The sequence below is a fragment of the Capsicum annuum genome, chromosome 4 (genome assembly GCF_002878395.1).
Source record: "Capsicum annuum cultivar UCD-10X-F1 chromosome 4, UCD10Xv1.1, whole genome shotgun sequence".
Taxonomy (NCBI): domain Eukaryota; kingdom Viridiplantae; phylum Streptophyta; class Magnoliopsida; order Solanales; family Solanaceae; genus Capsicum; species Capsicum annuum.
Genome location: NC_061114.1, coordinates 68,806,059 through 68,816,028, shown reverse-complemented (window position 1 = coordinate 68,816,028; position 9,970 = coordinate 68,806,059). Strand labels below are relative to the sequence as shown.

Sequence of the window (9,970 nt, the reverse complement as noted above, 5' to 3'; positions counted from 1 at the left end):
ATGAAAGTTCTCTTTAGGGGTCAAGTTCATAAAGACCCAAAATTGCACTTGAAGAATTTTGTAGAAGTGTGTGCCCTTTCGACATTGCTCACATCTTACAAGAATCCACACAGTTGCGCCTCTTTTCATTTTCTCTAATGGGCAAGGTAGTGTTGTGGCTATGATCTTTTCACGCTGGTTCCATCACATCATTGGAAGAACTTATCGATGGTTTCTTAGATCGATACTTCCCACCATCAAAGATGTTGCAATTATGTGATGAAATCACAAACTTTCGTCAATTGAATGGAGAGACTCTATATGAGGTGTAGGAGATATTTAATGGAAAACTCATGCAATGCCCCAACCACAGGTATCAGAGAAGATGCTCCGCTAAATATTCTATCGGGCTTTGGATCAACTAAATAAAACTATGGTGGATGTGATCGGTGGGCCATTTCTGATGTTGTCATATAACGTTACTTCAAACTTGCTTGAGGAAGTCACAAAGCAAAATAAGTGGTGGAATACCCGGTACATCTAGTTAGCTAAAGGGTCCCTACCACTTTCTATGTTGATAAAGAGTAAAGAAAGAAAGATGAAGAGAGGGAGGAAAACATGTCAAAAATGATGACACTATTAGAACTCCTAACGAAACATGTGATGGGTGCACCCACAAAAATGGTAAATGTCATGGAATCCAAGGGATATATTGAAAAATAGGCCAAGAGGCTTGATGAAGAAATTAGATACTTGGCTAACTATCCCAGGGGTTCCCGTCCGACCTACCAAAGGCTTGGTGGGAGCCAAGGTTGGGCTGATCATGAAGAGAACGAGAATGGTGTGATAGGGATAGGGATCATGATTGGAGGGTTAAAAAAAGAGAGTATGATAGATATATGCCCTCTAATGACCGAGTAAATAGCAAAGAGGCAAACCTTATTGATCCTAAAAAATTCAAGACCAAGGATGTGTTGGCAAGAATATTGATGAGAGTGGAGAGGATGAACAAGATGATTTGTGAATTAAAAGATGATTTTTTGTTAATCAACCAAATGGTTGTATCAAACTCCGCTTCAATCAAACATTTGGAGACTCAAATTGGCCAAATATCCACTTAACTTAATACTAGGCAAAAAGGTACCTTTCTAGTGATACCATTGTGAATCCATAAAATGATGCCCAAGTATTGACAATCATCACTAGGAGTGGCAAAGCTATCGGTGACATGTGGTTCAAGTTGAAAAAGAGACCAAAATTAAGAAAACAAATATGAAGAAGAAGCTTATGGTTGATTCAAATAAGGAGGATCCAAAGTCTCAAGAATGGGATAAAAAAGAACCAATGATAATTAAAGAAATGGTTGATGAGGAGAGAGATCCTAAGGTAGTTGAGAATGATTAACCGCAAAGTGATCCATTGTCTACCATGAAGGCTCCCTCCCCATTACCTCAAAGGCTCAAGAAAAAAGAGGATAATGCCAAATTCAAGACATTTCTTGCTAGGCTTATCAACCTTTCAATTAATATCCTGTTGCTAAAGGCCATTCAAGAGATTCCAGGATATGATAAGCTAATGAAGAAGTTGATGAAAAAGAAAAATCTTGTTGGTGGTGAAACCATTAAAGTTACCCATGGGTGTAGCACTATTATAACTAGTTCTATAGCAGAAAATAAGGAGGACCCCGTGGCCTTTTCAATCCCTTGCACCATAGGGATACACAAGTTTGAGAAAGCCCTGTATAACCTTGGTGCAAGCATCATTCTCATGTCGTATGGAATCTATCAAAGACTTGGTTTTGTCACTCCTACTCCACCAATAATAAGGCTTTTAATGGAAGACCGATCTATCAATATACTGGTTGGGATTTTGTTTGATGTTTTGGTGAAGGTGGATCGCTTCATTTTCAGTGAACTTTATTGTTCTTGATTTTAAAACCAACCAAGAGATACCTATTATCCTTTGGAGACCATTCCTTGAAACCAGAAGAGTAATTATTGATATGGAGCTAAGAGAAATGAAATTTTTGTCCAAAATAATAAAGTATCCTTTCAAGTATGTAATACTAAAGAACAACCCATGGAACTATAAGTGGTGTCTGTAATTGATGTGGTGAACAAGGAGTTAGATGATGATTTCCTTAAGGATCCACCTTGAAAGTTGAAGAACGTCGTGTCACGATGATAAATTAGGCGCTAGGAGGGAAGCAACCTACCAATTCCACAAAAGTGGCCTGTATCCTTTGAATTTTAATTGTTAAAGCAGGTTTTCTTTTTATTTGGGATTAATCCATGAAATTGTGGTACTATAAGGTGTTTTGAATGAGGTTGAGAAAGTTAAAGTGTGGTGTATTTGAGTAGTGGACTAAATACTAAATTTGGTCTCAGTTACTGCAATCGTGGTACGCATTCTATTGCAATCATGATTTCCGTGTAATTATGATTGTGTAACTTGGATAGCTATTGCAATCAAGTCAGTTTTAAAAATTGAACAGTTGTCCATTCCCCCCACACCCCTTTCCAATTTTCTCTGAAATTACTATTAATTTTGATTGTGTGTTGGCATCAAAAGGTATTTAAGCATTCAGTCTGCATCTCTGATTCGGTATGTGCTTCAAATTCTCTCTTTGATGCTCTTGTGTAGGCCTTAGAAATCATGTCTTAGGATTGGCCTAAAATTGTACTTTGAATGCTAAATCTATGTGTTAATTGTGCTTGTTTTGTTTGATTAGCTATTGTTATTGGTGTGCATATACTTGGAGAAGTCTTGTGTACCCAAAGTTGTTAAAAAATGATATAAATAGAATGTGCACACCAAGTGTTTGATTAAATGCTCGAACGAAGTTCTTAATCATTTTCACATGTTCTAAGGGCATGATTGAATATCCTGGGATTGTGTTCATGTTCATAATGAGAATTTTTGATGTGGAACACAAACTGGCTTGGAAATTAAAAGTTTTACATATTGAAAGTTTTTATCCGATAGAGCCTCAGTTATTGCAAATGTGATTACAAGATCGCGATCGCATTGGCGCGATCAAAATCATAAAACTGTGACTACATTAAAACGATTGCTTCTCAGTGGCTCGCGATCACAACATCTATTGCTGTTTTTCAGCTTGGACCAAAAATTTGTCAAGTCCATTTCTTGTCTAATAATTGTCGAGGCATCATCCCATTAGCTTAATTGAATAACACAGCATAGTTTTCATTTGTATTTTTTGATAACTAATGCTTTGTATGTGTGAATACTAGGTAATAAATTGCATCCTATGATACTCCTCGCTTCATGGCCCTAAAATATGAGGTGGACACCCTCAAAACTCCTATTTACCCATTAAATATCTAAGGAGAGGGAAACCTTGGGAAAAAAAGAAGAGAAAGGTTGACTCGGGTAGGTTAGTAGAGGATGACGTAGATTCATACAGGCCATCCATAATAGGGCCGATTGATGATATTTCAGTTGATATAAGAGCAATTAAGGAGCAAGTGTCCAAGCTCTCTCAGAGTTCGGGAGAGTCTTCCACTACTCGTCATTCCTATATTGCTCGATCCGACTATGAGAAGTACCTGGAGGATCAGAAAAAGCAGGGGGACACTATCCCTAGGATTGAGAGGGTCTACTCATCCTTATCACATTCATACAGGGAGCTCAGGAATTCACATGAGAAGGTGAAGAAGAGAGAAAAGAAAAGAGATAAATTTTCAACAAAGATATGGAAGTGGGTGAAGGGCCTTTGGAAGGTCCTAAAACCCAGAGATAGACTTTCTTCTCCTAGAGTTTATAGTGATAATGAGTCTCCAACTGAGTGGTCAGGCTCAGATGATGCTAGAGGTAATGCTGAGATCGAGGGTGACAACAGTTCTTGATGCGGTCATAGGTCACTGCAAGCTTTTAGTTGATTATGTAACCCTTTTACTATTTTTATGCTTTCTTGATTACGCAGTGAGGTCACTGCAAGCTTTTAGTTGGGGGTGCCCATCTCTATATTTATTTATTTGGTCTGTATTATTGAGATATTTATGGATGTTCTTTATGTTGATTTGGATGATTTTCATTTTGGGTTATAATAATTGGGCACCCTAATGATGCCTATATTTCATGGATTAGTTGCTTATTTTATTCTTAGATTTTATTTTATCTTTCGTATTTATGATGATAATGGACGAGCCTTTCCTTATGATAGATTGAGTGATGACATTCTTAAGGGAAAATTATCGTGATTGGGTTTTGTGCCATAGATGCAGGAGAAGTTTAAGTACCCATAGCATTGGAGTTTTGGGATCACCCTTATACCTATGGTGAAGTCTGAGGAGCCATATGGTTTTCTCTCATAAGAGACTAAATGTGAGATGACTGCTTGGTTTAGTGCCTTTAATAACAAATTTTGCATGGTTTAAATATGAAGCAAACACCCCCCCCTCCAAAAATTTTTGAAAACCAAGGGCATTGACGTGAATAATTTTGTAACAATACTTTACCTCTTTTTGTGACTCCAAAGTCTTTAATTTATAGTATTTGGTAAGTACTTCCTTTTATCTTTCGTAGGAAATGCAATTGAGCCTCCTTGAAAAGTTTGCATGCCATGTGCTGTGAGTGTAATTGTGTAACTCTCATGCATACTTGTATCTTCTAGAACTTTCCTCATTAGTCTCTCAAGGATAATTTTGATTATGCTTGGTTGGTGAAATGATATTTGGCCTTCTTTGTGAACATAGGAACCTACTTTAGCCTAAATAGTCTACCCTTACATAGAATAGTATCCTTAGTTACCTATTTTGAGCCTTCAAGCCTTTCTTTGGCAACCACATTACAAGCCTTGAACCATTTAAAGCTTATCGATCTTTTGAACCCTACACTCTTTGAACTTAAAAAATAAAACTTAAGGCCAAATGCCTAAATTGGTGGTGGTAAGTTTTGGAAGAAGTGACCTTTGGCCGTGATATTATAAGTGGATGCCTAAAAATCTAAGCAAAGAAAGTGAAAAAGAAAGGAATCATCAAAAGAAGGAATAGCATGGATTGCAAAAAAAATAGTCAAAAATAAAATGCTTTCAAAAAAATGGGTAAATCAAGGTAGTGAAAGTTGGCATGTGTGAATTTTTGAAATAAACGAAGTGGTCCATGGTCAAAAGTTGGGTCGAATAGTGTGATGTAGATGTTCAAAAAGAAAGTAGTCACTTTTTTCCTAAATGATATCATACCCTTTCCCGAACCTTTATTACAAGCTTGAAAAAGCCCTTCGAGATCTCCAACCAAGTGTATTCATAGTAGTGGCGATTGAAAATAGGGGCAAGCATATGATATGGTACTTGTTAGTATTGTAAGACTCTTTGTTATAAAGAGTGTTAGCACTTATATCTATTATTGCATAATAGATAATTTGGTGTATGGAATTTCCTTCTTGTGAGGAGGCATGCAGATAAATTATGGTGGGTAAAATTGTCATCTTCCAAAAAATAAGGCTTAGGGAGGATAGTGGAGTTGCTATCTATAGAAAGTCACTTTTAGAGAGTTAGTGATTGTTGCATTGTTATTCTTTAAAGTCTTTGGCATCTTTGATTTTGAGCTTTATGTTGAGGGGAGTTATGAGAATAGCTTTGTCCATGCTTGAGAGATACTTGTTGGTATTGATCAAACTCGACGTCATTGTGACCATTTAGTCATTCAAATGGGCTTATAATTGTATAGTCTTATTGAGTAAGATTGCTTGAGGATAAGCAAAGGTTTAAATTAGGGGTGTTGATAAGTGCTAAATTTACCACTCATTGATGCCTAAACTCGTACACACTACTATGATTAAACGGTGTTAGTGAGAAGAATTTGTCATTTGAATGCACTAAATCCCTTGTTTTGCAGGCACACAAGTGATGGGAAAAAAGTGAAATGAGCTGAAAAGAGATGATAAAGGGAAAAGTTAGTGCAAAGCTGCAAAAGCAGGAACTGACCCTCATTTACCGCAATAACGGCCTGAGGGTCGCGATTGCGATAAATAAAAAATAGTCAAAGTGACGATCGCGATGGGCTCACCACGATTGCGGGAGTCGCTATCATGATCAAGTGCTAGCGATCGCGATAGCACGGAAAATAACCTAGGGGAAAAATGTAATTTCTCATAGCTAGTTCCAATTCTACATAGGATGAAAACCCTTTCACTTTTGGCAATATCACCAACTAGAATTCAAGTTTTTGCTTTGTAAAATCCTACTAAATTAGGCAAGATTCTTGTGGTTAATTTTCTAATTGAGTTTAGTTGTAACTGAAGCTAAATTGGAGAATACTCTTACTTGCATCCTTAATGGAAGCATTCAATGATCATTTTGGTATATTTCTTTCCTTGAACTTCATAGTAGCTAAATATCTATCTTGGGATTATGTTGAACTAGGGTGCAAATATTTTTGGGTTTGGATTATTACTGTAGATTCTTGGTTAATAATGTTGGATTTCCCTAATACTTACTTGTTAAATGGGAATTTGTGGGTGAAAACCCAAAATTCCCAAAATCTCACATTATCCTTCAAAGAGGGATGTGGGTATGCCTTTGGATTCTATATCATTCTTGAAAGAGGGATATGGGTGACAGGGTATTAGTGAACAATAACTGGATATTAGCTTATTCCTTTGCATTGTCTTGGAAATAAGGATGGATTGTGAATTTGCTATGTCTTAGACATTTTTCTAGAAATAGGGATGCCAAATTGAGGCTTTGGGTAGATTTATTTGTCACACCCATGAGGTATCCGAAAAGTTCCATGGGTGATATTTGTAGTGTTTGGTTGAAAATTAGTATCAAAACCACTAACCTAGCCTACCCATATAGTCATTAACTAGCATACATTATTTGACCCTAGGAAGACATAATCCCAAGACTATTCTCCTATTCAAATATTACCTACATTTGTTGCTCTTAATTGGTAGTTTGAATAGATTTTTTAATAGTAACCTTCCAAACCATACCCATCAATTTTAATTTATATCTTTTATTTGTTTTCATTATAGGTATATCTTTAGTAACTTTCAACACCCATAGGATTTGAATAATAATTTCACTCATCGAGGATCTGACCCCAACTCAAGTTGGGTTATTATATTTGACAATGATTGCCTTGCCCATAAATCATAGAGTAAGTTGAGCATGATCATGAACTCATACTACACTTCTGCAACCTACAAATCATAATTGGGGTTTTCATTATTGTTGTATACGTCGTGCAGAGCAACTATGGTTTGGAGACATAGGGTGAGCTCTTGATATTCAGAGTATTTCTACTCTCCCTCATACGTACAAGACTAGTCTCTATGTTGTATTTAGATAAAGGTTGTATTAGTAGTATATTCATATTGTACTCTATTTGTAAGTCTTATTAGATTAGAAGATTTTGTACTGACTCCACCAGGTTTTAAGACTATATTATGTATTTTAGTTTTTATTTTATATATTCTTCATTCTTTCTTATTTTCTCTTGGTATTCTGTTACTAGTAGTTCTAGACTACGGGGTTGGTTTACCTATTGGTGGGTTATAGTAAGTGCCATCATGACCTGAGAAAATAGGTTGTGATGAATTAGAATTAGAGCCTAGGTTTACTTGTGTGTTGGTACATGATCTAAGTATCTAGTAGAGTCCTGCAGATCAGTGTGGAGATGTTCGTAACCTCTCTTCAGGAAGCTATAGGGCATTCTAAGGAAATTTTGTTCTTGTCTCCTTGTCATGTGTCTATATTTTATGAGCCTTAAGTATATTTTTTTAACTCTATTCTGTCCCAGATAGACAATACGATGTTGCTGATAGATGCGAATAGGACTTCAGTATGTATTTCCAAAGCTTCAATGCAATATCAGACTAGATAGTCTAGGATGAGTATCGAAGATCTTTAACATCAGTCAAAGGATTTGGGTCTATCCCAGGCTTCAGTAGAGTTTGTGACCAATTCAAACTTTGGAGATTCAATATTGGGGATCCCTGGTCTTTTTGTGGATACATCACAACTAGATAAGATATTTGGTTCATTGAGTATTTTTTAGGCCAATGTTGGGCCTATTCATATTCATCAGGGTTTTTTTGATGGTTTCACAGTATGAGATCAGGTTTTTTGATTGGACCAAACATATTACTATGCTATATCCTTCAGATCCTGATTTGGTTTGTGGATTCATTAGAGGATTAGTATTTCCACTCTATTTGGCATCAGCGCATTTGATAGCAGTTTCGTCTTCTTTCTCTAAGGTTGTTGATCATGTGAGGGCCACTAAAAAACATGTATTGGGATTTATAGAGGTGATGAAAAGTGGGTATTCCATTCGGGAGTGAGGATCCTTCCAATAGAAGTCAGCTTTACTTGCAGCCTATCAATTCTAGGCAGGTAACATTTCAAACTATGGGTGGCTCTTAAATTAGTTGTGGTGATCACAATGGGTAGATTTTTCATCGGACCTTGCGGAGTTTTCAGTGTGGGTCTTCAGGCTATGGTGGCCATTCTGGATAAGTATGGGAAGAATTCCAAAGTATTCTAGGAGCTTTTTTTGGTTTTAGGGAGATAGGACATTGGTCTAAAGAGTGCCCCAGATGTGAGTTAGTTGCTCAGATAGAGTTAGAATATATTTCTCACTAGCCTAGAGTTCCTGACATGTGTTATAACTTCGAGAAGAATGGTTATTTTAGTAAGGAATGCCCTCGATGTCAGTTAGTCATTAGTTAGGGTCAACTTATATTTCTCGCCAGGTTTAGGCTTTTGGGGTTTGTTACGTCTGTAGAAAGATTGCTCACTAGTCCAAAGAGTGTCCCCAACATGGTATTATTAGTCATTTTGCCCATTTAGATCAATCTCATAGTATTATGGTACCTTTAGTTAGGGATGGTACACTTAGCACCTCAGTTGTTGATTTCAATGCTTTATCTAAGTTTGGACCCTTTCAAATTTGTTCTCTCTCGAACCTATCAGGCATGTGGCTTCATATTGCACCGTGATACATACACCTTTTATTTCCAGCCTTAATATTTTGATTTGAATGTATTGGGGTTCTCATATCCATTAATGATTGTATACCTTGGTAGGTTTGTATCAATTGTTGCATGCTGACCCTTGTAGATTATTTCTTTTAGTAATGGGTGAAATGGATCAGTGTTGATATTTTTCCCTGTTAATATAGTTATTGGGTTTGAGTCCCATTTACCTTGGCATATTGGCCTTTTTATGGCCCTATAGTGGTACTTTTTGTTGATTTCATTTTGGTATTGCCTATTCCTATTTGTTGATATTATATTATTGTTGCTATTATCACCACTGTTTGATGTTGATCGATTCTCACTTGGTTGACAACTAGGCTGTTAGTATCTAGCTAGAATTCCATTCTTCACGGTTCTTATTTGTTGGCTTTCGCAGCTAGATTGGTTGGATGATTTATCTCTTATAGCGAGGTAATATTGGTTATTTTTTTGTTCTATTAGAGTATGCTAGAATGGTTGTGGAATGAATTATGGTATTGAAGGCAGGTTGACCTTTCGTGGTTTTGTTATGGTTCTAGAATTGGCAATTTGGTTATATTTCCTGTACTTGAATATAGGATTCTTGGACTTGTCTCTTGGGTTGAAAAGTTTTTTTGTTACTTTAGCTTTCCCTTTCTATGTAAACTATTTTTGAGGTTTACCATTTTGGGCTCTATATTTGGAAATGGCTAGTTCATCTCTTGATAATGGCTTTGAGGTTGATGTCGAGAAGTATTAAATTCTTCTTTCAGGTTTGTTGGGCTCATCTACTAGTGATGGTTTTATATTGATATTGATGTGGAGTTGGATACTATATTCTTTCCATGATATATTTCTTATCTAAGCGAAGTTAGGGAGTTAGAGATAGGTGATCTTTCCTATGACCGTGCCTTAGTTGGCAAATTGGAAATTCATTATGTTATGTTTCTTGATTCATTTCTAGTAGTGGTCCTTACCTTGGCTTTGGTATTGAGATTTTATGCATTTTTTGGTAATGCGATTCATG

General features: G+C 36.4%; 1 non-coding gene across 1 annotated transcript; it reads right to left on the bottom strand.

Annotated features, from left to right (window-relative positions):
* Positions 1 to 248: 248 nt before the first annotated feature.
* LOC124898312 lies at positions 249 to 352 on the bottom strand. Its single transcript, XR_007055286.1, has one exon. It is a non-coding gene; the product is annotated as a small nucleolar RNA R71 (small nucleolar RNA).
* Between the last annotated feature and the right edge of the window lie 9,618 nt (positions 353 to 9,970).